This window comes from Lemur catta, chromosome 16 (assembly GCF_020740605.2).
Source record: "Lemur catta isolate mLemCat1 chromosome 16, mLemCat1.pri, whole genome shotgun sequence".
Lineage (NCBI taxonomy): Eukaryota > Metazoa > Chordata > Mammalia > Primates > Lemuridae > Lemur > Lemur catta.
The window spans coordinates 55,451,244-55,474,059 of record NC_059143.1 but is presented as its reverse complement, the minus strand read 5'-3'; the positions used below and the strand labels follow the sequence as shown (position 1 = coordinate 55,474,059).

The 22,816-nt window shown below is 44.1% G+C and overlaps 1 protein-coding gene across 4 annotated transcripts in view; it reads right to left on the bottom strand.

The window, feature by feature from the left end:
- ATP9B (ATPase phospholipid transporting 9B (putative)) overlaps positions 1–22,816 on the bottom strand; it is a 182,672-nt gene that overhangs the window by 75,136 nt on the left and 84,720 nt on the right. The window contains exon 1 of one of the 4 annotated variants that reach the window (XM_045527698.1): positions 8,607–8,868. The exons of the other annotated variants lie outside the window; for them this stretch is intronic. The gene's annotated coding sequence lies outside the window, so the exon portion shown is untranslated. Of the gene's footprint in view, positions 1–8,606; positions 8,869–22,816 lie in introns of those variants that run through there. 4 annotated transcript variants of the gene reach the window in all.

Here is a 22,816-nt window from a genome sequence, read left to right as displayed (position 1 = left end):
AATGAAATACAAGAATGTATTAACTTCACTTTTTTCTGAAAAACCTCTTACAGATTCAGACAGAATTTCTGGAAATGAGCCACGAGCCCCAGCGCATTCCAGAAAGGGTGTGTGGACAGGACATGAGGCCCTGAAGCCAGGGTGGCCAGGCACAGCCAGCGCTGACTGTCTCCGGAGCACACAAAACGACAGGCGGGAGGCGCGTGCTGGCAGCCCGCTCAGGGCCCAGCCCTGCAATGGAGCTCTTTCTTTCTGATTCTGACCGCGTGCCCTGGGAGACCCTCGCCCCGTGACTGATGCTAAGCATCCCTGCGCACTGCCCTCTGAGGGTTTTATGCACCCAAGAACAGGGTGGCATGAGAGTCAGCCCCGCCTACCAGGAAGCTCTCTCTTTTGATGAAGGAAAAAAGCAATAGTCAGCTTATAATGAAAACCTTTTTAATTTGCACAGATGCTACGTGTTAGGCTTTTCCAGTAGTAGGCTGTGCTCAAATTCATCCTGCGGATCACTTACGAGCTAAGCAAACTGCGAGGGAACATTACATCCATGAGAATTAGTTCATTTTTGGTTGTGTTCTGTAAAGGATCTCCAGAAAGTGAGAACCTGTAACCCAACTGCGCTCATTTGAAGAGTCAAAAGAACACAGCTCTTCTGAAGCACGTAAGTCCCACTCGAGCTCCAGTGAGCTCCGTGAACTGCTTCTCTGCTCAGTTTCATCCCAGAAAGCCGACAGTGCAGAACAGCGTGGGCGGGGGGAGGTGGGGGCTGCAGATCCAGACACCCCCAGCAGCTGGGATCCCGGATTCTAATCTAGGCTGCTCAAACACTGACTCTGCTGCCACAGCCTCAGCTTGCTCATCGCACAACTGGGATTTTAACAGCGTGTCCAGCAGGACTCTGGGGTGAAATGGGGGAGCAGAGCACAGGGAGCAGAGCACAGGGAGCAAAGCACAGGGAGCACAGTGCAGAGAGCAGAGCAGTGAGTGCAGCAAAGGGAGCACAGTGCAGGAGCACAGCACAGCGCAGGGAGCACAGCGCAGGGAGCACAGTGCAGTGAGTGCAGCACAGGGAGCACAATGAAGGAGCACGGCACAGCGCAGGGAGCAGGGAGCACAGTGCAGGAGCACAGCACAGGGAGCACAATGAAGGAGCACGGCACAGCGCAGGGAGCACAGTACAGTGAGCGCAGTGCAGGAAGCACAGCCCCTTGCGAGGCAGCAGGCCTCACGTGCCCACACTGCTATGCTTACTGAAAATGTGGGTTTAAGTCCAGTTTCTGTATTGGTAACTATGGGACTTTGGGGAACATCCTGAAACTCCCAGGCGCATTTCCTGTCTGTGCAGGGTGCTGTCACGTCCTGGGGGCCTGGCGGGTCTCAGGGGAGGTGACTTGATGTCTGGGGCAAGGCCACTGCCCTCAGCATGTATTAACTGCTTATTTCTGAGTTATGTGACATTAACAGAAGACTAAATCCTACCAGGTTAGTTATCTACCTGCCACCTGAATTTCTCCCGAATCTGGTACAGCTTTTGAAAAGGAGTAAAGAAAACATGATTGCCAAAACCCTGATTAAAAAAAAGTTTGAGGATTACTGAGCTAAAAAATAACTTGGTTTATTTTGCAGAGCCTTTTGAAAGTCTGTAACTTTGGCCAATAGAAAGTTAGCCTTTTTTCATAATTCTTATATTTAGTTTACATCTGGTTTTGATTGATATTTGTTGCAAACTCTCATGAGATCATTAGAACCTGCCATCAGAAAGAAAAAATAAAACTTCGTCAGGAAGTCCATTAAGCACAGCTGTGAAGAAAACTCAACTAATTAAACAAATTTAAGTGTCTACTACATTTTGTACTAAACTCTAAGGTTATGAAAATGAGTTAACTCTGAGATTTTATTTACAAGAAACAGCCAACCTAGTAGGAAAAATAAGATGAGGGCCAGCGAAGTCCGTTACGAGAGAAAACCATAAAAGAGAAAGTTCCTTCCCTAGGCAGGCCTATGATTTGAAGCAGCACTGCCGCTGGTCCGCAGTCAGGAAGCGGGACCCGCGCCCAAGCCCAGCGGAGCTGCGGGACGGGCGGGACGGGCTGTCCTCCCGCTGTCCCGCTGTCTGCAGCGTGGCCTCACTCGGCCACGGCCTTACGCGAGCTCCTGAGAAAATTTAACCTAAATCTAAGTATCAGCTCCATGTGGAGCAGCCACTCAGTGCCGCTGTGACAGTGAGGCACGTGGCTCGCCACGGAAGCTCTTTCTCGACACGGCGACCCAGCAGCGCGGGCAGACCGACCCGACAGCCGGGCGCACACCCCGCACACCCCCGCTCCACGCACGGACGCCCGCGGATCGCCGCCTAGCGAGAGAGCACGGGGGAAACTGTCCTCAGGAACGTCCTCGAGCCCCCCTGTCCTGGTGTCGCAACAGCACCAGTGCAACCTGCCACCCCCCATGACGGTCCGGAAGGAACCGTACCGAACCGGTTCTGAAGATGCCCGGCTGCGGCCGGACGTGGGCTGCACCTTCCCCGGACGGGGCGGCCGATTTATCCGCTCCGTGTGAAAGCAGCACAACGAGGACAAATATCATGCAATTTCCGCTGCTTCAACTACCACAGAGTTTATGCTTGAATTATTGAGAAAAATAGGTTTTTGGATTAAAATGAAGAAAAATTAAGCCAGGGAAGTAGAGCATGTTTCAAAGCCCAGATCCTTTTGCTGTGACAAAGGCGGTCTAAGTTTCAGGCCTCACTGAGGACCAGATGAAGTCATTATTCATTCAGTCAGGGAAAAAAGACTCAATTACCTCAACCTAAAGATGCTATCAATGAATGCAAAGTGCATATTTTACTCTATTCATCCAAATCCCATTAAAAAGTGAAAGGAATGATTTAATCTGGCCCTCCAGAGTTGGTCTTTTTTTGTAATAAAATAAAGAATCACTGTCTCGCAAAATGCATAACCGCTACCTCACACTTTCCCTGCATCATAGCCGTGAAAGACTGTAAAACCAGGACAAAAACACTAAGAAATGAATACAACGTTTCCTTTGAAAAAATGCCACATATAGGATGGAAACATTAAAAGCAGCCCCTGCACACTGACATGCAGATAATTCGAAGCATCAACACCTTTCTAATTGACGAAGACAGATGTGGTCCACTGCTTGACGAGTGAATGTAACAGTTCTGAAGCCAACTAGAAGTTGTCTTCTCCCAGCTCCTTTTAATTTAAAGAAGAACAATAAAAGTTTTACAGAGTAAAATGCCACTTTCCAGGCATGGGCTGTTCCCTGCATTCTTTCAGGTTCCTGCAGGTAGCCTTCTTTGAACTGTGACTACTCTTCGTGGAAGAGAATTGTGACCAAGCCACAGTATACAGCATGTTTGCGTGTGTGTGGTCAATTCTAACAAAGCAGTAAGATGAAAAGATATAGTTCAACAACTTTTTTTAAATCCACTTTCAATTAATAATCTTTTTATATTTGATTTCTCTGAAACACCCTTAAAAGTTTCTCCAGCTCATCTAAAATACAATCTGGACTCTTAAAAGCTATTTAACATAAAAACTAGTTAACCTACAAAGTTACAGATTCTATAAAGACAGTGGTAACTTTAGTTTTGATGTGAATGTCTTCCGTCTTTAAAAAATCTCTTAAAATACTTGGACAGAGCAGATAACTTTTGCTATGATTGCAAATCTTTTCACCCACAAAATATATTATTTATCACTTGAAATAATTATGATTGTATAAGAAAAGGTAAATTAAGTACACTGGGAAGTCATTTTCAACATTTATTGTAATTTCCTATATTAGTAAAGCAAATTTTCTCCTACTTGTCATAATATTTGTTTTATCTGAAACAACTGTGATAACAAAATTAAATACGCTACTGGAAATTTTAATCTCCAAGGGAAAATTTGTGCATAATGTCTAAGACAACCACAACGGCTCTGCAAAGGGGCTGTTCTAGGATAATGAACACAATAATTGCCTGTATAATCTAAAATGCTACTAATGGCAACGATCACAAACCCATTTAGCTCCTCTTTAATTTATGTACCAAGTTTTAAATAGCTAATGGTTCTCAGTAAAATAATGGTTTATACCAACAATAAAGGGTAAATACGGTATTCTCCTGCTTAATCAAGAAAAAAATCTGTCAGGGTTTTTTTATTTAAAATGAACGCATGGATGAATGAGAATCGGACCCTATCTCAGGGACACAGCACCACTGCGACGCACAGCAAAGTTACAACTCTCGCCATCCTCCCAAGTCCCCCAGTGATCAGTGCACACCGCAAGTGGGAACAAAAGTCCAGTGTTAGATAATCTTAGTTCCCATCGATGGCCGAGTGATACCTGGGCAGCGCTGGCTGCTGGCGACATCACCTTGGATTAACAGCACATAAACATCAAGATACTTTGCCAATCTTTTAAAGCTCACGTGTACTGACTCGTTACATGAAGTATTTAGGACAGTAAAATAATAAAATAGAAAAATTCAAAGAGCTGATTTAAATTCTTGCAGAAAACTAAATGTTATTTAACTTGTCCTGTATTTTCCCTGTGAATACAGCACAATTTGAAAAAGAGAAAAGCCCTTAAATCATTCAATACTACTCTACACGGGCAGAAGTTACACACAAAAGACTACTTAAGGAAAAAAACTGTCAATGTTACTTATCTCAGCCAAACTATTTATGGATCAATTCTTTATCATTCAGAATTTGGACTGTGAGTACAAAATTGATAAAGGGCTATGCTGTAGCTTAATGGAAATTCCTATTAAAAGCAAATTCCTTTTAAATATCTCTGAAACAAATAAGCCCTATATTTTCCACTTCTAGGAGAATCTTAAGAAACAAGAAAAAAGGTAATATCCAGACTTTCATTTGTATTTCTGTATTTCAAATAAACAAAACTCAGACACTAAATCTAAGTCCTAAATCTTAACAGCAGCAATTTTTTCCATTATGGAGTTTTAACTAAAAGTATTAGTTTTAAAAAAATGATGTTATATACTCTTTTTTCCTTCTCAAATTTATTTACTCATTTTTGGGCAGGCACTACTGAGTGGTAAGTGCTCCCAGCACACGCAGGCTGCCGTGGCACTGCAGGCACGTCAGAGCCATCGCTGTTCATCGCCTCAGTGATCTGCCGGATGAGGCGGCTTCCCTGTGGCCATTAGAGTCTGTCGGCTCAATAATCTGTGCTTTAAAAATCCCTAAATCAAAATCTTTATTTACACAACTGACATTTTAAAGTTAACTCTGAAAGAATATTTCGATGCTTACTATATAGTTATCACACAGAATATTTTTCTTTGAATATTTAACATTTTTAAAAAAGAGGGTCATTATATTCTTTATACAGACAAAAAAAAAAAGTTTAGTACAAGGATCAACTACAAATCAAGGAAATAAAACCACTTTTGATACCAGTATACGAAAGGTAACTGGGAGACAATGAGGATTCCCGGCAAAACCTCACACCCAGTTCACACCCAGTTCATGCTGCACCACTCGCCCCCTGCTGTGCAGAACAAGTTTGAAGGGGGCTTTGCAAGTGAGAATGAGGCTGTCTTCTCAAACCCTGGGCCCTCTGGATCACCTGGGAAATTCTGATGCTGGCTCTAGCACTTCCTAGGACACATATCCACTCCCAAGAATATTTTTTATAATTGTCCCTAATGCCAGAAAGTAGATCATCTAGGAACACATGTATGCGTGCACACACACACCCTCAGGTTTCTCTGCAAATTTGTGTTGACTTTATAGTTCATGCAGGACAATTCTGTCCTGCCAGTTACTGTCTGACAGTCTTTACTGATATTAGAACCTTTATTAAAGTATAATTCTTATATCAAAAGCCAGCAAATGCAAAGCAATACAGTTGCTTAAAATGTTAGTAAGTTAAAATTTTTATTTATTATAAATTATTACAAATATTCTCAACTTGTGACATGCCAAAGCCACATTTAAAACAAAAATGAGTATGTGAAAACATGCAGAACGGTCTAGACACTATTTAAAAATTTAACTTTTACTCTTTGTACACAAATCACATTAAAACCTAGTACTAAATGTTAAGACAAACCCATACATTTTCTAATGTACATTATTTCTGGTCTTATTTTACAATGTCCGTGCAGTTTACTTGGAAGTCAGGGACAGAAGGACGCTAAAACCTAAACCACGCCCGTTGCAGCACTGCCCGGAAGGCCGCCCCGTGCACAGCAGTCCATGCCCGCCCGCGGCGGCGGGGGGCGGCGCGCGAGCACCAGGCCTGCGCTGCGGGCGCGCGGCCGGCAGAGGGAGCGCGAGGCCGGCGCGAGCCCAAAGCCGCCCCTCGGCGGGCGGGGCGGCCCATCCCGACTTTCACGTCCCGCACCGCTGCGGGGGGAGGGCTCCGCACGAAAACCTACGCCACCGAAACGTCGCGTTTAAAGACCGGACATCCAAAACGCCGCAGAATCAGGACGGTGGTCCGATGCTAGGGCTTTTTGGAGATTTAGAGCTAAAAACCAAGGTGATGCCACTGTTAACACCAGTTTACTTAATGATTCCAATATCCTGAATATATTTACCTTTTTTGTCTTAACAACATAGGAAGCTATCAATTTTAAATGGTTTTGCCAAGACCACCCACCAATTTAAAATAATTACTTCAATAACCAAAGCTCTCCACTGACACCAGAAACCTGAACATTAAACATCAGTCGTGTAAGTGAAATTTGAGTTCAGGCATTTGGTTGTTAATTTAGTTTAATTACATAAACAGTTTATGTTGGTAATTTTATATTTATTTTAACAGACATTTTACAAATAGCATTAACCTTTTCTCTAATGTTTACTATCTAACATACTACCCATGAGTTTAGGGGTAGGAATGTTCTCATTGTGTTCAAAAAAAAAAAAAAAAGCTCTGACACACACTGGTGACAGCAGACCACTCGCACCAGCCACGCGCTGCAGGCTGCCAGGAACTCGGCTTCATGCTCCTTAAAAGGTGTTCCAGGGCCCCACACTCTGCAGAATTCTTCGCCTCGCCCCAGGAACATAAAAAATAGACTTTTGTTCTAATTATCTCTAAGTGGTACTGATATTACAAAAGAAAGGCTCTCACTAGGACTCTTAAAACTTTAACAGGCATAGAAAGAAAGGGAAGACCATGGCTTTCCGTAAAACTATTTAAAAGGTGGAGTAGTCAACTCCTTTCATTTTTTTAGTCTATTTTTAACAGTTCACAGTGAAGAGACTGTACCATTTAGACATTTTTCTTCTGGGAGGTGTGTGCAAGTGTGTGTCTTTCTATTTTCCTCTGAATGAGGGAAATTCTTATTTTAAATACCTTGTGGGGGTGAGTGGGTAGAAACACTCCTAAAATATGCTCTTAAATATTCACAAATATAATAATTTATAAAATATATTCTTGAATAGAAAATAATCTTGTATTTTTAAATAGATTGATAATACTACTACAATTTAGGGCTCCACTAAAGCTTGTGCAGGAGACTGGTAAACATGTGGATGGGCCTTGTGATGTCACAGCATTCCAAAATTCCAAGCACAGGTCTGTCTTCCCTTCAGGGAGCTTTCATCTGATACCCGTCTAGTGTTTGGATGTGAGGTACTGAAGGAATTATTCCTGCGAGTGGCCTGGAAAGGTGAGCCCACAGACTGAGGGAAAGGGCTGGGATCATTCCTGTTCACAAGCAGGGCGACTGTCTGCCAATCCTTGAGCGCAGGAGGGCCAGGGATGGCCTGACACCAGCTATCGGCCCAGTCCTTTCTCCATGGGGGGCCTGCCTGGTGCACAGTCATGAGAATTGTTGTTTCTATAAAGAAAATGCACAGAATGAGGGGAAAAACCACTTTTCCACATGCTTATTTTCCTTATTAAATTTTAGAAAAAAGCTGGGCGTGGTGGCTCACACCTGAAATGCCAGCATTTTGGGGAGGCCAAGGCCAGAGGATTGCTTGAGCCTTGAGTTTTGAGTTCAAGACCTAGGCAACAAAGTGAGACCCTTGACTCATTTCTGCAAAAAATTAAAAAAAAAAAAATAGCTGGGTGTGGTGTGTGCCTGGAGTGCTGGGCACTCTGGGGGCAGAGACAGGAGGACGGCTTGAGCCCAGAGATTTGAGGCTGCCGTGAACTATGACTGCACTCCAGCTGGGGTGACAGTGTGAGACCCTGTCTTAAAAAAATACATTTAGAAAAAGGAATGGTTAATTTTTTAGTATTAAACAAAGTCGTTATTTTTATAATTAAAACTTTAATTTCCAACTGAGATTCTCTTCTTAAGAGGTAATGATACAGTTGAATTTCTATAATAAAGTCATAAATTTGTTCAGTGAATAACTTCAAAATGTTGCCATCTAAATTCTTTCCTTGGCATACCAACAAGTATAACATATTTAATGGTTTGTGCATGGGAATTTACTAAACATTAGTTTAAAATGCGTTATACGATAGTTGGATTCCAGAAAGTCTGGTTTCATTAAGAACTACTTCAAATACTAAACGTAGCATTTGAAGTTGCTAATTTTAAGTAACGGTAACTTAGGAACAACAAAATGACAATTCCTTAATGTTGAATTGCTCACCTGTGGCCGTTTTCACCATCCTGATCATCTGCACACAGCTCCATCACAATCAGCAAGGAGAAGAACCCTCACAGGCCCCTGGTGACAGGGACAGGCCGTCCCTGTGCCTAGCCACAGTCTCCTGCAACGTTTCTTCTCGTAAAAGATGTGGGATTTATGGACCACTGATGGTCTCCACCCCATTCTCCAGCTTTCTGGCACCTATGGCTACAGAAAACCACTCGAGAGTCTTTGTAAATCAAGAGCCATTAGCTGTCTTGACAAGATATATGACTAAGATATTTGCTAGAATCAAAACTACAATCATTATTTCACTTAGTTCATTCAATTCCCTTGCAATTAAATGCCTATCACCTATATATATTAAAAATACATGTGAAGAGACATGAAATGCTGACCAGTGTTTGAAACACCTCAGAATGACTATCATCTTGAACAAATTCACTAGGCTTTGTCTATTTTCTGTCCTGCCCACACATCAGCTTAACTAGCTACTAACCAGAAGTTAATAATAGCTAAATATTTTAATCTTAAAGCAGCATAGCAGAATGGCAGAAACAGAACAGCAAAGAAAGAGAAAAAGAATGAAGGGAAGTTATATTGGTCTAAAAGATGTGAATCACTTAATTTTCAAAATCCCATAGTTCTTTTTCTTTGCAATCTTTTGTTTGTAAGGAAAATGGAACTTCATAGATTTGCTGAAAATTTCAAATGATAAGGATAATATAGTTAAATAAACTTTTCATCTTGTTTAATCACCCTTTTATTATTAAAACTGTCTATTGAAGAGGTTTATTACTGGTATCTTGGCAAAATGCAACACTACTTTAAGCCATCTAAAATTCTGTGTTGCTTTATGTCTTCAGAGACATTTTATGAACCATTTCATACTTAACGGCTTGTGAGCAATCCCAGACTTGGGAACTGTGTGAAAAGTGGCTCGATTGACAGATAAAGTGAAAAGGTCTGTATTAATTTCCAAATAAAGAAATGCATGGCGTGGTATCTCACGATGATTATACTCTGAAGTACCAATTAGAACGCATCAGAAACTAGAGCAAGTTGACACTCTACAATAAAGCAAATAATTTCCAGTTGGAGGGGCAGAAAATGTTAATATGCAATGTTCAAGACTACAAGAATCTTTGTAAAAGGAAGTAGCTAATAAGGTTTAATGATGCATGTCAGGAAGCCACAGTATGTAGGGAAACACAGCTGGCTTCATTTTGTAAACTATTTGATATACACATCTTCCTCGTTTGCGGTTATCAGCTGTGCAGTGCCACAGGGGACAGTTTAGACTTCAAATCAGGGTATTCTTCTTGTTCTCTAAATTACAAGTAAAATACATTAATATAATATGGTGCTATAGGCTAGTGCCCTGACTAAAGCTTATCAGCTTACGAAAGAGGATTAAAGAAGTCTTCTGTAAAATGTCGTGGAAACAATCTTGCCAGCCTAAATAGGCTACTAAGCACCAGAACCATTAAAACAAATCATAAAAGAGACAAAACACTTGGATTTAGGGAATTAATAACCCTCACAAAATGGTCACCATTTTTCATACGTTAGGTATTAAAACACAAATTAAGTCAAAATGCTTCTGAAACCCTGAAACCGTGAGGCCCACGACTACGCTTCCTCTGCAGGGTGTGCACGGCGGGAGGGGGGGCGCATCCCGCTCGCACCACCCTGTGCCGAGGGACGCAACGTGCAGGTGACAGCAATTAGCAGCAGATGACAGCAGCAGTCTGAGTCTGCACCAGATGGCAGTGAGGGTCACTGGGAGCCAGCAGACCTGCCACAAGGAAGCCCTGTGCTAGGCCACTGTCAGACTCAATAGCTCTTAGAAACATTAATTATTCAAGCACCAGAAGACAACTGCTGGGTCACAACACTAATATCCAAATGCTGTTAAGGCACTTAGAGCGCACTTATTTTAAATGTAATTACACATTAGCTGTTAAAAACAAGTATGCCGCATAAGGATGAAAAGGTCGCCCTAAAACTGAAAGAGCTAAAATTCTAGTAATCAGTGTATTCTCTTATAGCAAAACACAGTCAACAGGTTCTAACTCTGGATGAATGTGGCTTGTAGTTAAGGCTAGAAACAGCCACTGTCCAGTGGAATCTGCACTGAAACCTCATCGGCACCCCGGCTGTTACTGAAGGCCCCAGAGCCAGGGAAAAATGACACTTATCGAGATCAAAGGGCAGATAAGCTGTAGCTTTGCGAGCTACAGAGGATCTAAGAAAAGCCTCAAAATCCCAGGGTGGCTTGTCAAGGCTGCCTGCTCCAAAACAAAGTACCGGGACACTGTGCAGGGCCGGGGCAGCGCAGGGCAGTAAGACCACAGAGCGGCCCTGGCCTTCCTACAGGGCCTCGAGGGTACAGGCAGGAAAAACGCAGTAAAAATGCTTGAGACAACCAAGAAATAAATGCAGAACTACTATATGCCAACAAGATTAACTCCACATTAATAACTAACACATAAAGTGGCCCAATTTTTGGTTTAAATTTTAAACTAATTTATAACCGATTCATTTCTTTTTCCCTTATGGCTGCAGCAACTTACAAGCTAATAGCCCTTACGGTTCGTAGGTGCTTCTGCATAACATCTGTTATCCAACCTTCCAACTCCCTCAGATATTACCATTTCTCTCCTCCTCCCAGGATGGGCGCTGAGCCAAGAACATGCGGCAGCCTGGAGACAGCGTGGAGCCCGGCCCGACGTCAGTCCCGCTTCTCAGCCGATGCCGAGGAGCCGGAGCCTGCCCTATGCGCTGGAAACGGTATTATTTTCATGCTCATAATCACGTCTTTGGTTGGACTCTCCATCAACTACTCAAACTTCCATTCGTTTCAAGGAATGAAGACTGGAGGAATCTTCTCTATGAAAATGTTTTCCTTTACTATTTTTTATTTAAATGTGGTAAAAACTTGCTCCGCTGGCATCGATCACTGCACGCTGAGAAAGAGCCAACTAAATAACTAACTGTGTTGTACCCAAACGGCCGGCCAAGGCAGCACACTGAGGGGGCACTTAGAACAGCGAAGTAGCTGAACACAGACAGCCGCACCTTCCTCCACCCGCGTCATGTCCAGCCTTCCCAGCCTGCGCAACACTCTCCGCTGCACACCAGCTGGGCGTGGGTCTCACGCTCTGAGAAGGGGCTGAGTGAGGGACCGTGGCCTGGGGGTAGGCAAGAAGGGTGCCCTGCTGGCTGCTCAGGACACGGTGGGCCAGGCTGTCCCCTGTCCATGCAGAAGTGCTCAGCCTCCGGGGACCGTCTCCCAGGCCCCGTCTCTGTTCACAGGTCCCTCCATCAGCATCTCTTAGAGCCAGAATGTCGGGTTGAGAATTAACTGCCTTACAGAAAAAGCTCTCAAGAAAACAGCAAGGTTAGAAACACACTCCTTAAAGGATAATCATACAACTCACAAGACAAAAATTGTAAATAGTAAAAGAAATGGCACTCAGGTGCCAGAACAAGCCCAGGTGCTCAGCTCACTCAAACGAGATGCGCTGCAGGTGAGCTGTTTGACAGAATGGTGACAATGGCATCACGATGACCAGAGCTAGAGGGAAGAAATTCTCCAAAGACACCATTAAGTCCCTGGGACACCGTCCCCCCATCTCGCTGTCCCCGAGCGACTCCCACTCGGGGGCCCGCGCGACTCCCTGGGGAGCCTGGCTTTGTGAGCACGGTCTCCATGCACAAGCGGGTGCACTCACGGTGTCCGCACGACACCGATCATCGAATCTGGTTTGTTTTAAATGCGAGACCTCTGTTGTCATTTCAGTATGCAGTGCTGTCATGAACTGGGGGTGGTGGGGATGGGAGCCGGGGGTGGGCCGCAGCCTGCCTGGCGCCTGCTGGCACCCACGAGGCCTCCCCGTCCAGGCTCCAGCTCCCCCCAAGTGATTCCTGAAGCTCTTTCCCCTCAGATCTGAGCACATCTGTTCTCTGCCAGAGACGCTGACCCACCCCTGCCGACCAGGCTGTGCACAGGCTCTGCCCACCCTTAGCACTGAGACACTGCCCTCCCCCCTCCCCCAGCTGCGTGCAGGCTCTGGACGGGCTCCATGGGCCGGGGCTCCCCTGAACCTGCCCACCTGAGCGTGCGTTGGACACACAAACTGCCGAGGCACACAGAACATGCCAGCTGCTTCACTCTTCTTGTTCTTACTGACGGGATGAAGGTGCACATGCTTCTCCTCTAACAAGACTTCACCTTTACTTCTGAGTCTACCACTTAATTTGAAATCCAAGCAAAAGTGCTTCTGTACAATCACCTATTCTGGCATTGTAGACCTTTCCCTCCTTTGAAATCCATTCAGTTAGAAAGAGGCAGCTTCCCCCAGCGGGAAATCATGCTAACGCCTGGCCCTGGCACCCACCACACATCACACTTGCTGCCCTTCCCTAGCTCGTGAGCTGGGCAGGAGTGAGGACATGTGAAGTCCAGGGCCACGGACAGGCAGGGAGTCTGCAGGCTGTCCAGAGCTACTGCACAGAGCGGTGCCTGCCTTCACTGCTGTGCGTGACAGCAGAAAGGGCTGGCTCAGGTTGACTGTGGCCGGCCAGCTGAACGGGTAGTCGCCCTTGTGAAGCGTGCTGGCGTGGCCTGCTCCCCAGATCTCATCATCCAACTGCGTCTGGTTCAGAGGAGCAGCGGCCCACACTGCTCCTACGCAGGAGCCCCAGTGCGGTGTCCCCAGTGCCCCTGTACCCATCACACCCAGTCACAGCCCCCACATGCGGACAGGAGCCAACGACCCCGTCGCCTGGAGGTGACGTCATGACTGACTACAGCAGTCATGAGACGACTGTGGGGTCAGTGGCCACAGCCAGGCAGGGTGATCTCAAGATGACAGTGTCCAAGAATGCAAACTGCATGAATTCAGGATTTATACTGGCAAACAATTTGGAAATAAACTGCTTTACTGCCACTTAAAAATAAAAAGAAATGCATCACCAAAAAGAAATTTTATTTTTATATAGCAGCAAACAGAAAATAAAATTTCAAATCAGTAACAATTGAAACAATATCAAAAAATTTCAAATACCCAGAAATAAACTGAACAAAATGTATATAAAACATCTATAGAGAAAAATCATAAAATATTATGGAAAAATAAATAAAGGAATACACAATATTCATTGATTAAAAGAATAAATATAGGCCAGGCACAGTGGCTTGCACCTGTAATCCCAGCACTTTGGGAGGCCAAGACAAGAGGCTCACTTGAGCCCAGGAGTCTGAGACCAGCCTGAGGAAGAGCAAGACCCCATCTCTACTAAAAATAGAAAAATTAGCTGGGTGTGGTGGTGGACGCCTGCAGTCCCAGCTATTCAGCAGGTTGAGGCAGGAGGATCACTTGAGCCTAAGAATTGGAGGCTGCAGTGAGCTATGATCACCACGGCACGCTAGCCTAGGCGACAGAGCAAGACTTTGTCTCAAAAAAAAAAACTCACAAAAAGAACAAACAAAAAAACCTCACAATATTATAAAAATTCTCTTCAAAGATCTATCAAGATTCATGCAATCCCAAACTAACTCCTACAGTAATTAAAAATTATTGGCAGAGGAGAAAGAGATTAGCAGGCCAATGAAAGAGAAGGTTCCAGATGTATCCCACCGTGCCTGGACACACGACTCATGAATTCACCAGCACTGCAGCGGAAGAGGACGGCCTTCCAACACCTGCTTATGGGTCCATCAGATACTAGTATGTGTACGGGGGAAAAATGCAAACTGGGTCCCCACTTCGCATCATACACAAACACCACTCTAGATGTTTGGAGACCTAACTGAGAAAGGTAAAATTTCACAAGACAGTATCTTCATGACCTACAGTAGAGAACGATTTCTTAAACCATAAAAAGAAAAGACTGACCAACCGGATTACAGTGGAACTAGGGACTGCTGTTCACCAGCACACCGTGAGGAGCTGAGCAAGCAGCGACTGAGAAGACAGTGCGCGGAGCACCTGCAGAGTGCTCAGCTCACGTGCAGGGTGCACGGAAAACCAAACAGGAGGAACAAGACTGACAATCCAGTGGGAAAATGGATTTATTCATTCTTAAAACTAATACACAGGTGTGTCTTTCCTGAGCAATGTGAATTTCATTTTCTAAGACAGATTCAGATCTTGAGCTCCTTTTATTCTTTAGTGCACTAAACTCAGCTTTAAGACAAAAATAGGACATGTGGTTACAACCCAGCATGTCATACATCCTTAAAATGATTTAAAGCATTAAATGAAATTACGCAACTAACAAGGATACTTTCGCATCCCAAAGAATTATTTATTTTTGTTTCAGTTACTTAGCACTCATAAATAATCTGTAAAATTGTTGTGATTTTTTTTTTAGCCAGAAAGCTAAGGTTTAGAATGTATCTTGAAAGAAGACTGACCCTGATGGAAGAACTCGACTGTCCCATGTGACTGCGTCTGGCAGCGAGCTGGGCCGAGGACACAGCACTGGTGTGCCATCGTCTGTCGCCGTCTCAGAGACGGGCAGATGCATCAGCTGGGCTTGAAATTAAACCTTGGAAGAAATCGTTTTTCTTTATATTGTTTGGAATTAAAAACATATTAAATTGATCCATTATGAAAATTCTTTCTATTGTGTGTCTCAGACCATGTCTGTATCTTAAGGCTATGAAACAATTTTTATAATGTAATAACAAAACAAATTATTGACTTTAACTTAAGAAACCTGTTGCTTGAATGACTAAATATTCAACCAAAACAAAACAAATCCCTCTGTAAAGTGTATCGTACACAAACTGTTGATTTCCACAGGTTAATGAACTTTATATAGTAAGGTGGTATTTTTACTGGTTTCCATTTCTAATTTTTATGTCTTTGTGTTAGTGGCAGAGTGGGCGTGATGCAGTTTTAGCAAGAACATGATTTAGGGGCACAGCGAGTGTGAATTATCCACATTACCGCAATGAAATAAAAACTCTGCATTTTGCATCAGCACCAATAGCAAAGTCCACAGAAATGTGGCTACGTGGCGTAGAAATCTAGACCTAGTTCTTACGTCTGTTCATTAACTTTGAGGTTACTTAATCTGGAACATTAATTAAAAAAAAAAAAAGCTAGTATCTGTGATGCCAGCATACGAAGTCACAAAAAATAAATGATTATTTATTAAGGGTTTAATACGTACAAAATATAGACTAAGAGACAGAAGACAAATGTATCTATGATGAATTCCCACTTTTGATTATAATCTTTTCAAAGACAGTATTTATAATCCCCAAGCAATAACAGATGCAACAGGCAATCACCTTAAATGAAGGTTACCTTAGTTACTGAAAAACAAATTCATAAAAAGAAGGTAACACACATTTCAATGATCTCTTCACTCAGGTTTATGGTGACAGCAATTTGGTGGTTGTGGAGGATTAGGACACAGAGTCCACATTTAGAATTTTGTTTCAGCACCTGCATTTATCCAGTAAATTCTACAGATAGACAAAGGACCACACAGTGAGTTCAACCTGCTATGCCGGCACAGTAGTCTCGTAAAACAGATGTGCAAAAAATTCTGCTCAGCACGCAAAACTTAACATTACAAGAGAATCTGAGATATTTTGATCACACTTTCTCTTCAAACAATATAAGACAAACGCTGCTCCATATTTATCTAAAAGGCTCTTTTTAGAGGTGATGATTTAAGAGGCTCAAATAAGTCTTTCCTAGAGCCACTCAATGATGAATTCATCTGTTCAGCCAATCAGCATTTACTGACTAGCTAATATGTTTGCAGTAACACACCACGAGCTTGGGTTGAAGTATACAAAATGCACAAATTCGTGGTTGTAGCCCTCAAGAAATGAAATAAAAATTTCAAAAACTGGAGAATAGGCACTTAAATGTGTCCACGTCTTGCTGTCTAAACACAGTACACAGGATGTGCCCGAGCAGAGTGGCCAAGGCACCCTGAGAAGGCACGACCCGGGTGCAGGATGGTGGTCCACCCACAGTGAGGGGCAAAGGTGGTCTCTGCAGGATGCTGCACTCAACAAGGGTGTAGACAGGGGTGCATGCTGGTTCCTCAAATAAGGAAATGCATTAGGGATAACGGTAGACAGGTTTCCCACATTGGGGAAGGAGTTAATACAAAAAAAGAAAATCAGAAGTATCTATCTCTGTGTACTTGAATTACAAGTGGAAGTGTATCTGAACTCATGGTGTTCAATATGCAAATATATAAAAATAAGTACAGACTTAAATGTGTACGCACATCCTTTCATTATCCATCCATCCATCCATCCATGCAGCACCCACCCACCCATCCATCCACCCCTGAATCCATCCACTCGTCCATCTACACATCCATCCACCCCTGAATCCATCCACTCGTCCATCTACACATCCATCCACCCCTGAATCCATCCACTCGTCCATCTACACATCCATCCACCCCTGAATCCATCCACTCGTCCATCTACACATCCATCCACCCCTGAATCCATCCACTCGTCCATCTACACATCCATCCACCCCTGAATCCATCCACTCGTCCATCTACACATCCATCCACCCCTGAATCCATCCACTCGTCCATCTACACATCCATCCAACCCTCAATCCATCCACTCACCCACCCACCCATCCACCCCTCAATCCATCCACTCGTCCATCTACACATCCATCTACCCCTCAATCCATCCACTCATCCATCTACACATGCATCCACCCCTCAATCCATCCACTTGTCCACCCACCCACCCATCCGCCCCTCAATCTATCCAGTCATCCACATATCCGTGCACCATCCATTCACATGTCACCCATCCATCACCTCCCCCCGACCCTTTCACACACATGTATGTGCTGCCTCACTCCATCCACATCTCAATAGGAATGAGCATGCCCAGCTGCCAGATTGACTTCTAAATATCATGTTTTGCTCAAAGGAACCCAGGGCTGATCCCAGGGCTCGAACAAAGAAATTGCATCTTATTGTGGAAGAAAGAACAAAAAATACTTTAAAGGGATGGGCTCATGATAATAGGACACAGAGCCAGCTTAAAAAGCTCCCATAGGCCAAAGGGGGAAAATTAGAGTGTAAATAAATGTAACAGATGATAACGCCCAGAATGATGAGAAAAGCACAAGTCACATACATGACCACACAGGAAGCACGGCACCTGGAATGGAGGTGCTCAAACACGTGGGCTCCTTTCACACCTGCTCCATCCCCTGCAGGACCAGGTCACTGCATCGCCCTGCAGGCCACTTCCAACTATCTCCTTTCAGCTGCTCATTCTGGCTGTCCAACACCTACTACGTGTGAGTGGTGCTGGATCCAGGAATGAGCAAGGCACAGCTCCTCCACCAGGGATTTTACAATAAAATGTTGTTGAAAAGAGAGACTCCCTACCCTGGGCTGACTCGTTGTTTTGACCAGTGTTTACTGAGCATGCACTCTGGGAAGGACACCAGAAACACCAGGATCAACAGGCAGAGTCCTCGTTGAGAAGATATCATTTTAGTGGAAGAGGCAAACAACTGGTGACACAGGTACTTAGTGACATCTCTCCTGGGAGCTCCAACAGAGAGGCAGGGTGCTCTGCGGGCGGCCAGGGAGGGAAGACTACTCCGCGTGGCAGAGCGCCAGGAGTGAGGAGAAGCACAGCCACGGTCAGCATGTGAGGAAGGAGATGCAGTGCTTGCCTGAGGAGCCAGAAATCCTCTCCACAGCATTAGGCAGAGAATTGACCACGTCAAATCTGCATTTCACAAACATCACTGGCTGTGACGTGCAGAGCAACATGAAGGGGTGTGGAGAGGGAAGCTGGAGGAAAGCAGCTGTTGCAGGTGTTTGGGTGAGAGAGTCTGACAGTCTGGACACGCACCACGAGCTCTGATCAGGCTGCTGAGGAGGGCGCTGATGGATTTGAGAGGTTTTAGTTAATGCAGTTTTAAAAAAGAGTCGCAGGACAGTGACCCGTCCTACCACTGTGGGGTCATGTTTCCTGGAGACGTGTGGGGAGTCTCTGCACACGGGCTGGCACGTGCTGGGACCGGGCTGCCCCTGCTCCCAGTGGGAAGGCTGCACTTGCTGGGCCTTCCCACCCCATCAGTGGCTTCCTGGCCACGGCCATGAGCCCAGGGACAAGTGCCCATCTGGCCTGCCCGGGGCTGAGCACTAGTGCTCTCCTGAATGACCAAGGCGCTCTCTAAGGAGGGAGGGTAACAGTGGGCGCACAGAGTGGGGCTGGGGCGATGAGAACACCAGGGAGCTCCCTTCTAGCTGACTGCTGGCTTAGAGTTGTCCCCAGAAAAGTCTGCTCTGGAAAACACAGCATAAGCATGACCTGTTTATGACATGGGGTGACCAGGAAGGAACCCTGTCGCATCAGGATGGGGCACTGCCATGACACAGAGACCCACCCAAGGATGGTGGCTCACAGAAGCTCCTCAGGAAGGTGAGGTTTGCTCGGGAGACGCACGATCTCACTTCTCCACCTTCATCAACAACACAGCCATCCATCTGGGCCCTTTCATTCCAGCCCACGCAGGGTCTGAAAGCCGCCTCTCATTCTCAATCCCACTGGACATTCCAGACCACCTCGTCAGAAATGCTTAAGAATAACCAGGTAGTAAGAAATACTTATTTTTGCAGGAAATGTCATGGAAAATTACCATCACAAGGTCCTAACAGGCCTGTCACAAATTTCTAACAGTTTCTATGGCTTCAGGGAAAGGAATCAAGGAGTCCAAAACATAAAGACAATTATGAAAATACCCGCTTCTTGAATGAGTTATACTTCTCTACATTTTGATGATGAGAATTGAGCTGTACTGCTTAGAAATGATGGAATACTGTCCAATATAGTTCTTATTTAATATGTAACACATGATTAGTGAACGCTTCTTATTCAGAACTTTATGTAACACTAAGTCTTTTTAGTAATACAAAGCACTGACTTTAAATAATAAATATTCTTGTGTTTCCTATTTAGAGCACCTGCTTTATAATCCAATTCCTATTTAAAAGAAATTTAGGGACAAAATCCAGATTTTCTAGTTTAAATATTTGCTATACTCTGATAAAGCATTATGTCCCAGATGTTATCATTAGGATTGCTTTTCAACATTTAGCATTTTGCTTCTTGACTGCTTTCCTGAAATTATAAGTTTATTTATGTTCACACTGCCGATGAAGAAATGCAACTTCTAACTGTGAGCAGCTGTATGGTCAAAGTGTGCCGGCTCTGCAAGCGAGGCGTGCGCTGGCACGACCCAAAGAGCCACCCCGGGTCTCGTCTCTGTGCTCCTGGATCGCTTCATGGTAGGTTTGTTCTCTAGCTAATCTTTTCCTGGTGAGGCACTGAAACACTATGATTTGTTAATATTAGTAACAGTTATCCAAAAAAAGTATTCCAAGAGTCTTTTTATCTCTGTAGACTGACTGTAATACTATATTCTACAACATGTAGCTCTTCTGTGAAGCACATGGGCACATTTTAAATAAGTATTTAAACTCCAAATATTTTATTACTCAAGAAGGCAACTATTAGAAAAATTAAGGGGTACTATGATTATATGAAATCAAAAGAGAAAAATAAGTTATTCTATTATAATATCTTAATATAAATATAACTTTTTAAATATTAATAAACTATCCTTTTTAAAAGAAGAAAGCTATTCTCCAAAACTGCCTTGATATTTCAACAGGCAAAATACTCCACGGCTGACTCTGTTTTATTCTACGATCTGAAAATCATCTTGACAACCCCGATAACAGGCAGCAGCTCTAATTCATACCACGGCTCATGTCGCCTGTCTCTGCAACCAGACATCTGAAAGCATCTTTTTATGAGAAACACAAATCAATATACTCAAGAGATTATAAGAGCTGCTTACAGCAATTGGTATTATCATTTCATCCTGGATGTTTCTGGTCTGAGGAACTTACTATTATGGGTGGCGTGAAAATGGCAACGTGTCACAATTGCTTTTTCTTAATCTCTGTAAGAATTTTTTCCCTCTTAAATATGCTCAAGCCTCATCTCATTAAATATGTTGGAGGCTAAGTTTTATAAAGCGGTCCATTACTCAAGTTGTAGTCCCTGTAATTTAAACTTTCGCCAAATATTATAATTGCTTAGTAATAATTTGTTCAAAGTTCTAAAATAAATTTTTCAAACTGTGAGTAGACCCCATCTCTTACATCTGTCTTCAGTGAGTACTGTGATGAGGTAAAATATTCTAATCTTCAAATTTAAGAATTTTGTTTAATCTTAGAATTTCCTTCCATCTAACAAAATTTTTAGGATTTACTCTTAATCTTTATATCAGGATAAAACATGCTACATTTAAAAAATTCTAATAAACTCCTGTTACAGGCATAAAGCTGTATTTTTCAATTATATAAAATTATCTGCACAGATTGTAAGAAACAATTTCAGAGACAAATCCAAAAGAATGAATGAAAGTGGGACATTTGTCAGAGTTACTAAATTTAGTTCTACCTTAACAAATTTATATATAGGATTTTTTTTAAATCTTAGATTTTTAGTGACCATTAGGGAAGGGACATAAAAACTGGAGCGGAGGCTCTCAGTCTTTCCCGTGCGCCCCCAGTTTCTGATTCAGGAAGTCTGAGGGGGCAGAATGTGAATTTCAGGATGGGGGCCCGAAAGGCAGCCCTGATGCAAACGTGTCCCGCTCAGCTGCAGCACAGAAACAAGAGCCGAGAGACAAGTGCCTCTGTTTTTATCTTTTAAAATGCGTATTTAGGGATAAAGTGGCATGACCTGTGAAACCATGGGAAAGATCAAATAGGCAGGGGACATCTGCTGGCCTGGGCTTGGGGACATGAGTGATCATGTCATTCTCCCCAGTTTTCTATATGTTTGAAATTTTTCATAGTAAGTTTTTTTTTTTGTATGTTTGTTTGTTTGTTTTTAAAAAAAAAAAGGAGCTAAAGAAGAAGAAGTGTCCAAAATGAAGACCAAATGGAAAACTGGCCAAAAAAGTTTTGGGACATTAGCTGAGGAGAATAGCTAGTTTAAATATACATTTTATCAAGTAACTAATAAAATCAGTTAAACACCTGACATCCATCTGCTTAACTCTGGGAGGGCATTTTTACAAGTACAAACACTGGTCCTCAGGGAGCCGCAGCTGCTGGGACAGGAAGCTGTGCCTGTCCGGGAGGGCCTGGGCCCACGCGGGCGTCTGCGAGGGCAGTGGGCACACACCCCGCACCTCCTCTCAGGCCGGGAGCTCTGCTGGGGGAGGGCTGTGCACACACGAGCCCGAGAGGCGAAGGCCCATCACAGGCCGAGGGCCCCCTCGGACCCCCACACGTCAACGATAGCTGACCACGTGCTCAGAGCCCAGTCGCGGCCCGGCGCTGCTAGCCAAACAGCAACACACTGGAAAAGATCTGCTCCCTCAACCATGCTTTGTAACAATGACTGTTTGGATTACTTTCTGTTATTTTTAAAGGAATTAGATCCCAGCAATTTCCTAACGTAGGGCTGCACCTACAGCAGAAGGCAACATCAAACGACGCTCAGATGACGCTGCAGCCCTCGGCGCAAGCAGCCCAGGAGGGCACGGAGGGGAGGAGGGCACAGAGGCGGAGGGACGTGGTGCGAGCGCGTGAAGTCTTGGCCTCTCCCACTGGAAGCAGCCCTCTCAAGAAAAGGATTCTCTCTTTCTCGTTGTTGTACCGTGGAATAAAGAAGATAAATCAATAAATACAGTATTTGTTAAACTGAATTTGTACTGTAAGTGACCTGTAAGCAATTGAGGAATACGAGACTGTTAACATGTCTCCTTAAAAGAGCAGTTACTGGACAAAACTAGAATATGTGAAATAATGGTGTATTTGCCTTCACATACTATCTTCCACAGTGGCTAGAAAACATGCTTTTTTAAAGAAGGAAATACTGCTCTCCAAAACATCACACACAGGTTTGTAATTCTGGATACTACAGCGTCTACAGCGCCTCTGAACTTCAACACCTCATTTTTACTGCCGTGCTCTGAACCTCGCCCCAATGACTCCTCTGCGTCCCACGTGACTTGGCCACACACGGCCTCCTGGCTGCTGCCTCCCATCCTGACCAGGCGCCCAGCCCTGCCCCTTACCTTGCCACACACCCAGCTGCCAGCCTACAGCTCTGGAGGAACCTCAGCCCCTGTGCTTCTGCTTCGGGGCTC